At 42.6% G+C, this 18,420-nt stretch overlaps 1 protein-coding gene across 3 annotated transcripts in view; it reads right to left on the reverse strand.

Moving 5' to 3' along the window:
* Positions 1-18,420, reverse strand: part of sema4c (sema domain, immunoglobulin domain (Ig), transmembrane domain (TM) and short cytoplasmic domain, (semaphorin) 4C) — a 159,462-nt gene that overhangs the window by 91,856 nt on the left and 49,186 nt on the right. For all 3 annotated transcript variants that reach the window (XM_079567376.1, XM_079567374.1, XM_079567375.1), the window contains exon 2: positions 17,845-17,989. The gene's annotated coding sequence lies outside the window, so the exon portion shown is untranslated. The remainder of the gene's footprint in view (positions 1-17,844; positions 17,990-18,420) is intronic.

Raw genomic sequence — 18,420 nt, forward strand, 5'->3', positions numbered from 1 at the left:
GACTCCATTAGCTGCTGAGTTACTGCTGGTAAATACATCTAACACACTGTGGTCTCCAAGTGTTTTAATGTGAACAATAACTCCAGTATTTTAACTTTTAAAATCTCCATTAGTTTACAATGGCTGCTAATCCCATAATGCTTTGCGGCGTGACGTCACATTCCCGAACTCTATGGCAAGAAGCTAATAAAGAGGAAAATCACAAAAAGAGAACACCTTTTCCACAAACTCAGCCACGAGTGATGAGATTTACTCTTATTGTGAGTCTAGTCTTTGGGAGCCGTTCATTTCAAAGAGCTGTTCAAAAGACTGGCTTTTTAAAATATAATACAGGCTACATAACAGCCAGATAGCACACAATATCTATCTATAAAAGACATCTATATGAGGCAGCAACTGTCTGACAAAGCATTTTTAGTGCATTTAGCTTTGACTTAAAGGGACTATACAGAGTTTAAAAATATTTAAATTATGTATTTTCCTCCCCCTATGTTAATATAGAAGGTGCAGTTACACGTATGACCTGAGGTGGCAGTAGTGAGTATAAAATGGCCAACTTGCATCTAGCCCCTTTAAGTGCAAAAAGCTTTCGCTTGTGTCGCCTGCTCCGCCGTTGGGCTGACTCTTGTGTTCGTTCGGGAGAGTTCTGGATAAAATTGACCAAAAAAAAAAGATCAGACTTTTTTCACAACTGAGATCCGGTTCGAACCGCTCACCCTGAAGAGCCGTTCAAAGGAGCCGCTTGGTCATGAACGTCACATGACTATCAGCCAGAAGCAAAAATGCACATCCTGTTTTTGAAGTCTTGTTTTGACACAGTGGTTTAATAAAATATTACAACAAAATCGCCGCAATATGTCACGTCAGGAGAGATTGAAAAACAGGGAAGCAGAGAAAGAAAGAGAGAGGGAGATAGAGAGAAAAGGGGATGAAATGTCCAAACTGGAATGAGACCATGGACAGAGGGATTGGGGTGGAGAGAGAAAGGTGACAGAGATAAAGAGAAATGAATGACAGATAATTAGAAAGAGCGAGGAGGGAGATAGATACAGGGAGAGATTGAGAGAGATTGAGAGAGAGCGAGGGGCCAGGGTTAGTGATATGGCCACAGTGGGATGAAAGGGGAGCGGGGAGATGGAGATGTGAAGGCCTGCATCGAGTCTCGAGGGGGAGGACTTGAAAGAGCTCAGAGCTTTGGGGACTCAGCGAGGGGGCAGTGCTATAGATGTTCCACTGCCAACACCCACGGGACCGGTATCTCTCATACTCTAAAGCAGTTCCTCTAATCATGCCGAATAATGTTTTGAAAATAATTTTAATGGAAGGCTGTCCAAGCTGCCTCTCTTACTTTGATTACGTGCTTGTAAATGTTGTCTTTGCGAGTATAAGTGGTGCGACACTAGTTGCTCGAGCATCAGCGTAGGAATGCATTATTCGCACATTGTGAAATTCAACTACAAGGGTTGGCCTTGAGCTCAGTGTGTTTATAACCGCTGTGATATTTCTATAGTAACTCAGGAGCCCTGGTAGGTCTAAAGATTTGCTAGTGGAAGAAGTAAGGTTAGACTTTCCCACGTACATCCTCGCATTGCACATAAAGCTAATTGTTGTTGTTTACATCATCGTGATTCGTGACAGTATTGCTCGAAAACATGCTTCCAAACTCATCCCTGTGACGAATTTGGACGTCGGAAAAATAGGTTTGCAAAGTCAAATATACAGGCCCGACAGCGGCTTTAATTTGAGGCAATTAGGTTGGAATTCCAATCAGTTTGCGAAAGAAAGTCAATGTCATTACCTCCGTTCGTCTATTACTGCGGAGCCACCAGTTAGCAGATCCGTAATTGTATGCAAATATGGCACATCATGCGCTCAGGTGCGTGGAAATTAATGTGCGAGCGTGCGGCGTACATACCGATGACTGCGCGCTGTGTGTTTAAAGGAGGGCTTTCAAACGTTTTTTTTTTTTTTTTTTTCCTTTTTAAGATGCCGCTGTGGATGTTTGAAGAGGAGCGCGCGGCCATAGACACGCACACACGCTTGATTAGAAGCCCTTTGATTATCAAGCTTTCATCTGTGCCAGCCAAACATAAACGGCCAGGCGCTATCTGCCAATGCATCGCCCCCACTCACACCCGCTCTGCCGTAGGCACGCACGCGCTTTGGTTTTAACACAGTCAGCATAAAGGATCAGCACATGCAACGATTCCCTTTGAGGAGATGCAGCTTGCAGGCTTTCAAGAGCTAGGGGGAAAAAACACACACAAAACAAACGCAGTTCAGTCTACCAATGGACTCCGGGCCTGTCCACCTGGTGTTTGTGCAAGTGGGTTTTTGTGCACTCCGGTGCCCATAATGTTGTTACATGGTAGGACTGCATAATATCTTGCAAAATTAACAATTGCAGCAAAGGCAGTATCCATACCACAAGCACAATGTTTTTTTTTTTGTGACCCAATACAATCGCAATCATGGTAAAATAATTCCTTTACAGAGGACTTTGTTCAGATTTAAGTCACAATCTTTGACTATCTATTATAGAAAACGCTATCTCAATGGCCGCCGCCTGGGCGCCGCCATGTTTATTTCCCATACCGACTTTGAAGCTAAGCAGGAAAGTGCCTGGTTCGAACTGGGATGGGAGACCGTTCCTCGGATGCTAAGCAGGGAAGGGCCTGGTTAGGACTGGGATGGGAGACCGTTTGGGAACACCAGGAAGCCTGGCGACAGTACTGAGTGTGTGCGTGGTTGGTGCTGCCGTGCGTGTGCGCGCATCCAAACAGGGCGGTGTGTCCGTATGTGTGTGTGCGCGCGCGTGTATGTGTGCGCGCATCCAAACAGGGCGATGTGTGTCATCGTCCTCGCCGCTAACCTGCAGACGCTCCGCACAGGTACAGTTACATCCTCCAAAAGACATCTGCGTGTCTTTGTTTAAGTACACGCTAAACATTGCCCAAAACCTGCTCAAACACGAGCCTCTAATGAAACGCGCTGCTCCGACTGATTTATCCTCCGTGTGAGTAAAAGCGAAAATGAAACTACCACTTAAAGAACGCATGGCCTGCAAAAAAAAAAGAAAGAAAAAAACTAAGTTTTCTTTCTTTTTTTTATTTACTTTGCTGCTGTACCATTTGTTTTCGATTTTGCTTTCACGTATTGTGAGCCCAGAGGTACATTTTATTCTAAAGCAGCTTGGAAAGCATTGCCAATTTTATTGTAAGGTTATAAATACTGTCTAACAACGATCATTAGGCTATTTCAGTTCTAAACCTACTTATTATTTTTTTTATTGTACACTACAGTCATGCACCAAAACACTGGTCCTGCACCGTGAACCAAACCGTTAGAGCTGAACCCCTAATATTTATCCATAATTATCCCACTGTCTCTTGAATTCTATTCCCTGAGTTTAGCGAACATATTGTCGTTGTAGTTTATAAGAAAGGAGTATGGGTGCATCAAACACTCCAATTGCAGTTGGTTTGAAATTATTTTTAGCATTCATTATTTTACACATTTGTAGTGGCCATAGTTTTTGGAATGGGTTGGGAACCACTGGTCTACAGCTGAACTGTGTGACGGGTTGGACATTTCTTTGTAATCACTCATAATCTCAGAATATCAAATGTGGAGACTAGCGAGGCCCGGCCAAAGGCCGGGTCTCAGCTAGTAGTCTTATAATTTACAGGGATATTTCAGGATTTTTGACATAGGGCTTCATTTCCTAGTTATCCAGAGTGTTGGTGATTTATGAAGGTATATATATAATTGTTTTAATTCATGCTGTCCTTATTTTTAAAGAGTTTAGTGGTGCTAGGCTAGTGCTAGGCTAGTGCATGTCTATGGTAACTAGCAGCCTGCATTAAAAACAGTCTGACCCAAGCACAGTTGACCTGAGGCAAATCACTCATAACACCAGACTACCGATATAAACATCTGTGTCAACTGAATCATTTTTGAAACATAACCATTTTGCATTTAAAACAACATATATTTGAGCAGCATCAGCTTCCTGGTTGTAAACTACACAGCGGCGGAGTGATCTGCTATTTACCTGCGACCAGCATTACTACACGTGGAATTCACAAAAGAGCTTTCTACAAATCAGATATGGTAAGAGGTTTTCAATGCAGGCTACTAGTTACCATAGGCATGTGCAAGCCTAGCACTAGCCTAGCATCACTAAACTCTTCAAATAAAAGGACCGCATGAATTAAAATATATATCTCCAGAAATCAACAACACTCTGGATGTCAAAAATCCTGAAATATCCCTTTAAGCCTACTTTAATCTGGGTTGGTGGCTGAATTTTTCTCTGTTGCTCTGGTGAAGTAAATACATTCTGCCATAATCAACAAAACTCTAAATAATATAAGCCCTAACAGTATTTCTATTGTTTCAAAGTTTCGCTCTATTTCTAAGGAGAAATAACATTAAATGATTGCTACACATTTTAGTGAAAGCAGCTTGTGGCTAGTAACTTTTGGAATCCACAGTTGTCATTGAATAACATGTTCTCATTGCGTGAGGCCTTAGTCCTTGAACATAAAGAACTAAAAAGTCTGCTTTATTCCGAAGAAGGCGGTCTCCCCCAAAGCCAGAATACATGTCGGCGTGCCATGGAGGTATAGCCTTGCCGCTCCATCTAAGTCTGTGTGGGAGAATGCGCGTAGCCTCCACAGCCCCAGCGGTTGTTGTTTCCAGATGAGACGGTAACGTCAGGAGGCCGCAGGCATCAATATGACCATTTCTATTATTCAGAGCTGATTGTGGCGCTAAATCCTACGCGGCGGTGAATACTTTTTAACGAGCTCTGCGATACTAGCGTGGAAAGTTTGTCATCTTTTTGTTTGTGGGATGGTGGCTGGGGGGCAGAGAACACTGGAGTGATTTGATGAGAGAGGGCTGGTGGTGCAAGGAGCCGGGATGAACATATGCGAGTGGTTTGTAAACAACAACGGGGTTCAGACCATGGTGCAGGTAGAAAGGGTGACAGGCTTTGATGTCTGTGGGCTCGCCTCTCCTCAGACCTGACTCGTGACTTCACTGGGAGCGGGACACCACCAGCTCGTCTCCATGGAGATGTAACTGCTCTGCCAAAAGGTGTTGTTATGTCCCCTTCCAAATGCTTTGTTTTGTGAGTGTATTTGCCTGTGTGTGTGCCTGTGAGTGGTTGGTAGGGGCCGATGGCACAGATTGGCAGGTTTGCTTTTGTCAGTCTACCCCAGGGGCGGCTGTGGCAACAATATTAGCTCATTAACAGCACCACTGAGTGTAGCGTGAATGAATAATGACTACAGTGTGGCGCTACCAGAAACATGATATGTAGCCATTTTGATAACCTATTGCATAAATAGCATTTTTGGTGGAGCATTGCGGACAGGTTTGGTTTTGTACTGCACGCATCATTGCTGTTATGACATACTGACATATGACCTGTTCTTATCCCTATTTTAGTCATCGTCTTTGAGTGATCTTAGTTTTGGTCTTATTAACTCCTGATTTAGTTCATTCGGTGACAGAGTGAACTAAATCTGTCACCGAAAAAGTTGTCACCGGGTGTTTCTGGCAAGGCAGGCGAGGAGGCATCAAATAGCAGAGGTGTGGGGAAATACTTCGGTTAGGTTGTGCCGAAGGACAAGATTGACTTTTCTGTGCATAATTTCCTATTTATTAACTTGCAATGTGCAAACTATCCACCAGGGGGTAATGCAGCACTCTTAGCACCCTGGGTTCCCATGGCCTTGTCAAATAGTGCTCAAAGTGATTTATGTGCAAAAAAAAGATGAACGATAATGGAAAAAGAGGCCTAGGACTTGATCACAGAAACCCTAAAGAAACCATAAACAACAAATGAAACATTAGATCTAACTCAATCCCGAGGCTGCAGCCCATCTACCCCCAGCTGTTCCCACGAATCAGCAGTCAGCAACTCCTTGTGGAAAACGTCTTCTTTTTACTGTTCTTTTTGATTCTTATGTTTTGCTTTTCTCTGTATAATGTGCAATATGAATAAAGTGGATTGGATCTCAAACAATACCAAATGAAATGTATCTAAATAGGAAGCTTTGTACTCAGCTGTAAAGCATAACACCGTGTTGCTCTATTATTACATGCGTCCTAGTTTTGTTTACAGGAAAGTAGCCGGCGGGCATAAGCCAGATTGAAGTAGCGATGGCGCAAGACGCAAAACACAACATGAAAAAGCGGTTTGCATCACTCGCATGTTGCACCAATGCGCTGCTCCGTGAGTCCGTCGCCCGCGGCAACACTCATCGACCTTTGCCTGGGCTGGCCAGTGCGGACCACCACACACTCACGTACACACGCCGTATACTGGAGCATCGATGACAGGTCAGATGAAATATCCCAGCATCCCCTTGGGCCGCAGCGTGGGGCGGGAGGTCAGGACACGGTGGAGAGGCACGTGGGTTTTCAACACTTTGGTAGTCATCGAGAACGACATGCGTTTGGCCCCCAGCACAAGGCCACGAGAAGGACGACGGACTATTGTGAGAAAAAAAGCTTTTACGATACAATAAAATAACAGAGGGTTTCTTTGTCGAACAGTGTGCATCATTTTACATGAGAAAAAGTTCTAGCATGCACGCGATCTTCAATAATTTTTGCAATTTTAATCTGTTAACTTTAGAGTACTAAGGAGAGACACATGTATTTTACGTTTTAGAGCTGCACGATGGGTTCAATCACAGCCGCCCTGGGGTAGACTGACGGAAGTGAAACTGCCAATTTGCGCCTCCGACCACCACCAAATTCTGCCTCACACTTTACAGTAGGGGTGGGCCATATCGTATCACACAACGTTATCGTGATATCATTTTTTTTATATCGTTGTGGACACGATATAATTCATGCTACGACCAGCTCCATCAGAGGGACAGGCGGTTAAAAAGTAAAATGAAATGAAGGATGTAAACTGCTTGAGAAGATCATATTTGCGAGGAAATTAGTACTCTGTTAAAAAAAAGAAAGAAGAAGAAACTATCACTGAATTAATCTTCCGAATAGGCTGGGATTTTGAAGTAATCTGTCCATTGTCAATTATATCGTGAAATATGTCGTTATCCTGTTATCTCTTTCTTACATCGTGATATAGATTTTAGGCCATATCGCCCTGCCCTACTTTACAGTACCCCTGAAAAGTTTTATGCATTGTTTTTTCTTTTATTTCAACATTGTAGATTCTCACTGAAGGCGTTGATGTGATTTCTTCAAAACAGACACATTTTGCTTTGATTTCTGCTTTGCACTTCTGACATTTTCTCAATGAGCTTCACATTGTCATCACAGACATGTTTTTCACTTCACAGGACTGTTGAAAACCCTTTCAGAGCCTTATGAAAGCTCATTGAGACAATGCGTCGAATAAAGGGTGGCATTTTGAAGAATTTCAAATATAAAACATATTTTGATTTATTTCCTACATAATCCCATGTGTTCATTCCCAGTTCTTCAATGACAATCACACAATGCAAATAGTGTTAGAAAAGATGATACATTAGGAGCGTTTCCAAACGTTTGACGGGCACTGTGCGTTCCTGCCAGCCTGCACCTTTGGAAGCTAGTATTCGAACCACCGACTTTTTGATCATCGGACCTTCCACCTGAGCCACTGTCGCCCAGATGGAGGACCTCAGTCATTTTTCTGAGAAACCAGGACTAATAAAACAGAACATGGCTGACCCTGCCCTCTCACATTGTAGCAACAACAACAGCAACAACACAATCACCCACACACAGTCACACCTCTTTGACATCTTCCCCTATAGTGCATTATCTAGGGGAGGGGAAGAGGGACCGCCTGCAATGCTCCTTGGGGGGCTAATTGCCCGGTAGCTCTCCTTCCCTCGCCTCCCACTCGGTCTGTGCATTTGCGTTGCATTCTCTTTGCTGCTCTCAGGCACAACAGTTCAGGAGTTCACGCTGAGCCGCGAGCCCGGAATCGCAGCGAGAAGCCACGGAGCCAGAAAGGTTAGGCCGAGCTCTGGACCTCAATAGGCGCGGCGGCCCACACACGTTTCAATACGACCGAGGCAGGTGGGGGAAAAGGCAGACGGCTGAGTTGTCAATAGAAGAGGAGCCAACAGGGAGGAATTATAATAAGAATCGAATATTGCCTCCCAGGTACCGCCTCCAAACATCCCCAAATCTCAAGCGAGCGTTGACCTTACAGACGGTTCGGAACATTTTTCAGACCTTCAGACCTTCTAATTTATTTTGTAGCAATCTCCTGTCCATTGGTAAATTCAATATTGATTCAGACAATCCTAGTAATAATTATAATAAACCAGGTAAAGCAGCACTAAAAGATTTGACCTCTTAATCCTCGCCTTAACCGAGCACATTTTCTCCAGTGCAGTTTTACCCAAATCTAAAAGCTTCTCGACTGGAGCTTACAGCCTATAAGACTCACAACACAAGCGTTGTTGCCACTTTTTTGTTGCTTTTTAGTCAGGATTTTGTCGCTTTTTCATCACTTTTCTGTTTGATGCTTTTTTTTGGTGTGTTTTCATCCTAATTTACATCTTGTTTTTGTCGCTATTTTGATGCTTTTTCAAGAAGTTTCACTTTACTGCGCGGCCGTCGAAGTGCTCCTGAGGTGTTATTACGCCTTACAATATAGCACCCCCTTTTCTCCGCTTAGAAAATCGACATGTTTCATTTTGTGTGACTATACTTGGATTCTATAACTACTCATGTAACCATATTGAAATAGGGGAAACGTGGAAGAGCTTGGTCGCTTCTAACTTCACCCCCTTTGGCCCCATAGAGGAGAGGAGGAGATGCTAACAACATCTTTGGCCTTTTTGTGTGACTGAGCGCATGTGTAAAGACAGGTACGCATCAACTCATCTAAGCTCAGGTAAGAACATATATCAGTATGGAAAAACGGTGGCCTGTTCCTTTAAGACGGGGCATTAAGAGGTAAAAATTATTGTCAAAAGCGGGAATTACGTCTCTGCATTTGACCCATCCTTTAGAGTCAGTGGGGCAACCTGCCAGAGCCATGGGCACATTGGGCAACCTCAATGCAGCACCCGGGGACTTATCCTCACATGTTGAGCATTAATTTATTTGATAGGGACAATGTATTCTGCTTTGAGTCGGGGGTAGCTACTTATTGCTAGCCTAGCTACTTAGTTGAAGGTGCAGTTGGAGATTAGGAATGATGGTGAATCTCTGGGTAAGTTGAAAGTCGGACTCCCATTAACTTCCCGAGCATTTCCCCCAGACTCTCTCACAGGGACGGGGACAGAGATAGTGTCCTCTACTACTTGTGGAGTGATATGAAAGACCTTGAAAGACCTGCCATTGGTAGCGGTCATTATTTTTTCAGAGGTCCTCTAGCAGAAAATAATGACTGTGAAGAGCCGTATAATAATAAACAACGTTTGCGGTGTAAAAAATATTTACACTGCAAACATTGTTGTTTATGCCAGATTATAGCAAAGATGCCAGTTTCCATCTGTAGCCCATAAAGGCAGGTTAAACAGAGATAAAACAGTCAGTGCTATAAGTGTTCACATTATTATTACTTGATTGATACAAAACAGAATGAGAATGTATACATTTTATAGAATACTGTATCTTTGAGCAACTCCAAGGTTTTGATCTGGAACAGCAAAAGTAGATTACCCAGGACCCACCATGTTAGTCTCCACAGATTTGTTTTTTGTTCTACAATAAAAAAAATCCAGTATTAGTACCTTCACTTTTGTTTTTCCACAGCCATGCTGGAACCTTTTAACAATACAGAGCATCAGGAGTATGGATCAGCATATTGTTTTTGATTTGAAAGTGAGCCCACAGAGGACACCCACAACACAAAGACCCACACAAAGCTGCACCTCCCGGGAGGCCTCCACCACAGTTTGAAAACCACTATTGCTGTCCAATCTGCATACATCTCTAACCTGCGCTGTCTCTTTCCCCCCAGTCACTATCTGCATTAGCATTTAGATGTGCCTCAATCTTTTTTTTTCTTTCCTTTTTTTATGTTGATCACATGTCGATGAGCTGTGAGATGAGCTCAAGCATCTACCAGGCGTTTTCCAGAGCATCACGGAGGCATGATTCAAACCATCAGTCTGAGGCAAATATTGTTCCTGGATGGCACTTTGGGAAATAAAAGAGATACATGAGCGCCAATGAGTTCGAGGAGCTCCGGTCGGCAGTGGATTGCACTGTAAATACTCCACACTCATATTGCTCTGCTCTCAGATGTCAAACAAACTCGTAATGAGCAAACAGTTATTTATACGACTCAGGGTGTGCGAGTGCGAGGATAATCTGGAACAGTGTGGCGCAGGAAAACGTGTGCGGGGACTGGTACAGGGGCGCGCAGGGACTTCATTTCAGTTTTATCATTTAAACAAGCCCATGTAACCCCAGAGTTTTAGCTCACCTCGTGGGGCGTTAGCTTTGATAACCAAAGAATGTAAGATCGGTTCCATCACTTGTCTTTTCACATGGGCCTGTACACACATGATCTGGGCCTGATACATCTCCACAGTCAGCTTTGAGTCAGCTCAGCTCCCAAAGGCATCTCCCTTACTACAGCGCCATGAATGAAAAGCAATGCAAGGCGCAATGCGAAAGTTCTTACTGATTTCAACGCCTCAGTCAGTATTTGATAGATTTACATGACAAACAAAAAATTATTTATGTCTAAAACCGCCGCCCCCAGGCTTCCTGCTGCAGTCCAGGGAAAGCGTTAAGCCCTGTAATCGTCCATTCCATTATTAAATGATTTTATGTGATGGCCCAAAAGTCCCACAGCCCACCAGCAAACGCCCTATTTACCCAGGACGCCATTGGACTGGTATCAGTAGGCTTCTCACCAATATACTGTGTCTCTACTTTTAAACCAGTACTGTATATATTCGTTAATGGATGTTTTTACTATAAAACCAAAGTGTGCCTTTTTGTCAGTAATGCAACCGTTTTCAGAGAGTAACATTAGCCAAAATAATGAATGAAACAGCATCACCACTGATAGATTAATAAATACATCTAACACACTAGCAGTAAACTGGTGCCAGCCTATATTGATAGACCAGAAGCATTTCTTGGTCTTGAGTTGAAAATATTACTGAAAGCTCGGTTACAATAAAGCCGACATTAATGGACAGGTAATTGGTCTCAAGATGGCGCTCTCTGCGGGTCCCACGCTTGGATACATATCGATATAACATCAGAATTATTGCTCATAATAAACTTATTTTCCCTCCTCAACACATGTACAAAAGAGATATAATTCAAATCAGATTCTCGAATAAGCAGGAGGCCTGTTTCACTTCACCCAGTTTTTCATTCTCCTTCCACTGTAGCACAGATTAGTCCACTTACAAAGCTATGAAGCTGTCATATGTGTCTCTCTCAAACCTCTTTCTCTCACCCAGTTCGCCCTTTATTCTACACATCAACTTCAAGGACAAACTGTTCACCTGCGCCTCAGACATGACTACTGATCCCACGGTAACCAGGTAATCAATTCTGCATCACTTCCCCTGTCAGAGCTGGTGAGGCTGAGCGCACTCGCTAACAATCTGCACTGCGATTCGATTAGCGCCAAATGCTAATATAACATTTGATCAGACTGACATGGCCAGGTGAATGCAAATCTGAACATTGTTTACAGTTTTATTTTATTTCATATTATAGATATAGATTATAGACTCATTTCATATATGTTTTTTTTTTTTTTTTAGCTCAAGTTGAGTTGCATTTTGCATTTTATACATTACAGTGTCCCAATAGGTTTAGGCCAACCAACGTCACTTCCTGGTCATATCTTTCCTATAGGACACAATATAGGACAGAACCATGTCACGCTGTTTGTGTCGATTGTGTGTCGATAGGCATTACATGACTGACCAGCAGCGCCGCCAAGACCAATAACATGGTTTTAGGACGGACAAACCAAGTGTAATAGTCATATATTATTTGTTACTGTAATGATAAATGATAAACACTATGACTAATCCTAACCCTAACCTAATCCGGTAAATTATCATGAATTAAGGAAAGGATAAAATACATCTGTAAAGTGTCATCTTTTTATTTCCAGTTCATAGCCATGTTGGGCCTATATTATCTTAGTTTTATTGACAATTTGTATAAACCTTGAAGCACTTTATCTAATGGTGAAAAAAACAAAAATGCAAACTGAACCTTTATAATTTACTAGACAACACAACCTTTAATAACAATAATTCAAGAAAATAGGACTAGTCGCTCCAGTTTGACTTTACCCAAATCTAAAAGCTTCATGACTGGAGAGCAACAGTGTAATGTCTCATCTGAAAGAAAACTGATTGTAACTTTTGTTGTGGCGTTGCCGCGGTATTGTCACATTTTAAAATAGTTTTTGTTGTGTTTTCGTCTCTTTGTGTGTCGCTTTTTTCTTGTGTTTTTGTTGTGTTTTACGTCACTTTTTGTTGTGTTATTGTTTCTATTCTGGCATGTTTTTGTCGCTATTCTGTTGCTGCTTTGTTAATGTTTTTTGTCACTTTTTCGATTTCATTTTGACGCTTTTTTCAAGAATCTTTTAGATTTGGGTCAGGCCTAAATGGAGAAAACGTGCTCTGTTTATGTGGGGGTTAAAAGGTTACATTTTCTTACACAAAATCAAATGTAGGTAATGCTAATCTCAACAGACCAAAGTGAGAGTGAGACTTTGGCTTGTAAGATGAACTTAATATCTCGCCTTGATGATGTTTTCAAGCTTTTGGAAAGAGTCCCGAACAGTGAATAGCCTCTAAAGACCTTGTGACAGTGAGCTGTGCCCTTGAGCAAGGCACCTATCTCCTCAATGTGCTCTGTGACTCAGAAAAGGTGCTTCTTTAAGCACGTGGGTAATTCCCTGTGTCTAAATTTAGCCAAGCGTGGCGCTACTCTCGGCCGCAATACCAGGAATGAATGTGCATTACAGGGAAAAATGCAAAGCGGGCCCTTTTTTTTTTTTTTTTAATGACACTTGCGCAAACTCAGCAAATACGTCTCCCGAAAGAGACTAAATGCATGGGGGAAAAAATGCCAAGACAGCGATGGGATCATTTAGCGAAAATCAACAGTCATCAGCGAAAAATCCACCTGGCAGACACATATTTGTTGAAGGGGTAAAGGTGCATGAGACGCTTTTGATGCTCTAACCCAGACTCGATTAGAGCCTTATAGGAACCATTATAAAGGTAAGACGATACGGCGAACTAGCTCGCAGCGCTTTTCAGCTTCTTCGCGGGGGATACATTAACCACCGGCTGCACTCTACTTTGCTGAGCGAGCGGCCTGATCGATAGCAATGAGAGGCAAGGTAGAGGTTCCTATAGGAGCTAGAGGGGGGGGGGGGTGAGGGGTGGGGCAAAGCGACGGGGGAGGAGGGGAGGGGACAACCAGGTTTACGGGAAGATAAGGAGAATCGATTCAGAGAGACAAGAGCCGCTGCTGCTGTGTGGAGGAATGTGGCAATAAGACGGAGAACATTCACTTCATCAGAGCGAGACAGACACTAAATCATGCTTTATGTTCAAGCCGTGTCCAAACTGTTGTCGGAGAAATACATCCCCCCGCGTGAAAGGACAACGGGGGCGCGATTGAATCAGAAACTTTTGTTGAAAGAGTTGGATGGAGAATTGTGTGGGAGCAGGAGCCGCACCTGTGCCCATTGTTTCAAGAGCTCAATGGGAGATTGAATGGGTGTAATGGCCAGAAATTGTTCAGTAAAAAGCAGCATAACTTGCTGCGTTTTGGTTCCTTGGGTAAGCCACAGCAAAGTAAGGCAAGGCAAGGAATGTTTATCTATACCGCGTGAAATATGCACAATTACAATCAGGTAAGGCAAAGCACATACATAAAACATTAAGACAAGGGGAAAGACACAGTACGCGAGGTCACGTGCAGAATTTGGTTAGGGAGGGGGTAGGCGTGGTTGTTTACAATCCTGAAAGTCAGTGCTATGTAAAATATGAGCCAAGGAGCTCAGTCCTTATCTGGTTTAGCTCCCTGGCTTGGCCTTGAAGGGAAAGTGTTGACGGCGTTGGAGAGAACAGAGGTCCAGCTGCTTAAACCTCCTCTCTCAGGAGGAAGAGGATTATTCCGGTTATAGTTCATACATTTATAATGAATTAGCTTTTACTTGGTCTCAGCATTAGTTCAGTTCTCCAGAGCAGGTAGTTCCCTTCACAGTTCATCCCAAGAAGGCACATATAATATTGCCAATATTGGCACGTTCATTAGATAGATTTTACAAACAATGCACTTTGAAGCTGCATTTACTCGAACACAGAACTGGTAAAAACAAAAACAAGTTTGCGTTCCTGGTGATTATATTAACTTTTAATTAGTTCTTGTTGATATGTCCAACATTCATAGAAACAGATGGATAATTGCTTTCTTGAATTAATGTAGTATGTCTGCATCTTAGTTCAAGGCTAACATTTGTTTAGACTGTAATCCATACCTTGGGGAAACCCTTTGAGCTACTGCCCAGCCTGTAGACACATTTTCAGGGCTGGAAAAGGATAATGATATGAAATCTTTGAAAAAAACATGCAGATTTCTGAATGAGGTGGATGTTTCGCCATGAGATAAACGGCATAAGCTCAAAGGAAAGAAGACGGTCCGGGCCAATTACACTAAAGTCAAACGCGAAAATGGTGGATTTTTAGAACGCTGCATCATTCAAGTTTTGCCTAAGGGTTCAAGTCAGCGTGAATCTGCTGTAAAACTCTATAAGTGCTGAGGAGTTGAAGTCGATAGCGATTGCTTTGCTGCAGTATCCGTCTCCAAGATCAGTCAATGTGAATGATTCGGTGATGGAGTAATTGTCCATATTACGTTGGATCTGTCAGGAGCTGTATAGGAAGCGTGCTGCGTGAGGGGGAGATCAGAGCAGCTTTGTAGAAATCAAACAAAACGCAAGACTGACAGCCAGCCATGGCAAGAACAACCACTGCCAAAAGTTTTCATTGTTTTAATTGGTGAAATATGTTGAAATTAATAGTGAACATTTCTCTTAATTCTCAAGTCTTAAGAGCAGGAAACACACTCACACTCATTGTTGCATAATAATAGAATAAAAATTGCGTAAACCTATTCTTTGAGGACACTGGACATTATGATGATTGGGTAGTCAGTCGGCGAGATGATTTTCAAGAGAGAAAATTACATTACTTTCCTCTTTATATTGTTTGGAAGATTGTGTCCAAAGTGTTCATAAGACAATTTAGTACACAAGAGGACACATCAATAAATGCGACTGGATACATGATTTGTTTAGCTAAAGACATGAAATTGGATTTTGACGATTGACACTTGGAGAGTTACTTATCACCCAAGCTACATGCGGGAGACCCCTGCTTTATTGGGTGATAGATTTGCCCTACGACTGTCGCGACTATCTGTGTCTACGGTAACCGGCAATCCAACAGTTATTTATTTATTTATTTATTTATGGTTTATTTGGTAGGGACAGTGCAAGTTAATGAACAAGCCACACCGGATTGTAGCCTTAGGCTAATTTTCATCCGTCGTCCCCCATGCGCACTCTCAAACACACTCTCATACATCCTGGCCTATTGTACATGTTTTTAGTGGTAGGGGAAACCGGAGTACCCGGAGGAAACCTACGCAGACACGGGGAGAACATGCAAACTCCACACAGAAAGGCCCCGTCCTTGGTGGGAATCAAACCCGGACCTTCTAGCTGTGAAGCACAAGCACTAACCGCTGTGCTACCGTGCCGTGTAGGGTGAAATGACTTGCTCAAGGACAGAACACCAGTTTGCAATGTTGGTAGCAGAGGTGAAGCACCAATACCTTATGTTAATTGGAAGAAAACACTCCTTTTTATTTAAGAATACGTCCTTTATTTGTCCAGCACGAAAGCATTTGATAAGATTCTTCTTCTCAGCCCAGACTTGAATCTCCTGCTCGCATTTCCATGTGCTGCTATTTCCCTGCATTCATGTATTGGAAAGTGTACACATGTATCTGATCAAACCATCCCGCTGCGTTCACAACCTTCAAATCTATAAAGTCCCGGTACTTTCAGAGGCTCCCCACAAACCTCTCCCCCCCCCCTTCCTCCTCCCTGGATGTGTGGAGATAGCGCCCTGTCAGACACAAGAGCAATTTATGATTGACATCCAATAAACTGAGCTGAGATAAACACTGCAGCGCGAGGGCTTCAGATAAACACGGAGAATAGGAGTTATTAGTGAAAACACGTTGCAATAGTGTTGCAGAAATGTGGACGGCAGGATCAGAGGAGAATGGCCTCGGGGCGTTTTTATTTTCCAGCACCGCTTCGTATGTGCATTTTATTAGTGTGTCACTTGTAGCTTTATTCTACAGCCTGAACAATGCAAAGAGTAAATGTGAAGCTCAGCAAATGGCAAAGGATTGTTAATAAGATAATATAATCTCCAATGTCCACAGGATCTTATCTGTACATAATCGGTTAATACTACTACTGGTAGTACTTTAGGCCTATGCAAACATCTCTGACATAATGTAACGCTTAATAGTTTAGCAGTTCATCTTTCAGTCTTCTCTTAAATGTCAATGCTCCTGAGCGTGTTTAAAATGTGCAAATAAACTCAACATTGCTTCTAAAATGGAAAAGGAATATTGCAATAAGTGTTTTTTTTTTTCTAAAACGATGAAGTGGTGACATTGATTTAATCTACATCAGAGGTAACATATATATGACCTTACAGGTAGAACTAAAGCGTGTGAAGAATCTAAAATAACCATAAATTGTACTGAATGAACTGCACTGAGTGTTTGTTAGCCACGTCCAGACCAGGATACCACCAGACTGAACACAATAATAGACCCATCTACGTTCTGTTTTTAATGCTCTGATATGTCCCAAACTTTTTACACTTTGGCAGGCTGGAGAACACCCAAAAATCTGCGAAAGTCGATGTCACATTTCTGGCACTGTCTGGCGCGTTGTTTGACAGGGTGTCCTTGGGCATGTGCGTCTCCCTGTCACCTCTCCTCCAGCATCAGTGACTCCGCAAACCTCACCATGGGCTCCGAGCGACCTACGACCTGTTCCGCAACAGGACATTTACCCTTGCACCCCTGCGTCGATTCAACAAATTAGAGAGTGACGTTTTCAGCCCAACGTGAAGCTTAGGGCTACATGCAAGTCTCTATCCTCTGAAGCCTATATAATAAAAAAAAAAAACAGACTCCTTCCTTTAAATCAATACACACTTTCACCGCTTTTCTCCTTCATCCTGGCTCTTGTTTGTTGCAATAAAACAATCCCAAATAGGCTCGCAGTAATTTACATTCACCTATAGCGCTTATTTCTGCGTGTTTCTTCATCCAGTTTGCTGTTGTTTTGCCAAGCTCGAGGCTAAACTCTGCAGCATCGCTAACACTCTCACAGTCACAGTCTTAAAGCCTTCATCATACGCCTTAACAAAAAGCTCCGGAATCCAATACTCTATCTCTGGCTTTCTTCTGGCTTTCTGTTGTTTTCTTTGTGCATCCTCGTGCTTGCGTCTTATTTCACTTCCCCCGTGGAATAATTTCTCTCCGAGCACCTGAAAACGCCGGCAATTTGCACGTTCTGCTATGACAACTATTCCTGCCTCTAAACAACACATTTTTCTTAATTTTTGCTTTATGTTCAAGCACCAATTTCGCATGTCCTGCTCTCCCTCGGTCCCCTTAGAGCCCTCTTTTAGTCCATTCTTTCTCAATCCATTTCTATCAGTGATTCCCATGCTGTTTGTAAGCGTTTTAAAAGACATCTTTCTCTCTCCCCGCCCTTTGTTGTTGCATTTTTTTTTGCTTGCTTACTTGTTTATTTCTTCTCCACCCTCGCGGCGCTCTGTGATTTCTTCTTAATCTCTCTATCTGGATTTTCCGTTCCTCTTCTTTTGTCGCTTACGTCGGCCGTGAATGTTGAGCGGAGACACTCGAATCAGGTGAAGGTCACATTGGGCTATGAGAGAAAGCAAAACAAAAGACAGAGATGAGTGACAGGACACATGCAACCACACTGGATGATATGTAATAAAACATGGCTGAAAAATATGTCATTTTTGTGGACAAAGAGGTAAAAAAAAACCTTCAAAGAAAAACATGTTTTGAAAGTAAAATTCTAATGGCCTTAAAAATATCACCAAAAAAAAAAGACCCAGCACAAAGATGAGAGCAATTACTGAACTTAATATAACATTATAGAACTGAGACAGGACTGAGCTCAGAATGAAAGGGGTGTCCAGGGGTGCATTTATAGCATTTATAGGGGGGAATGGCTGCTCTAGTCTGTTTATGTATGGTTGATATGTCGATGTTTTGTTTCCCGGTTGTAATGGGATTTGTGTTAGTTTGGCATATGTTTGCATCAGATGGTCTTTCGAATACAACCAC

The sequence above is a fragment of the Gobius niger genome (assembly GCF_951799975.1).
Source record: "Gobius niger genome assembly, chromosome: 1".
NCBI classification, from domain to species: domain Eukaryota; kingdom Metazoa; phylum Chordata; class Actinopteri; order Gobiiformes; family Gobiidae; genus Gobius; species Gobius niger.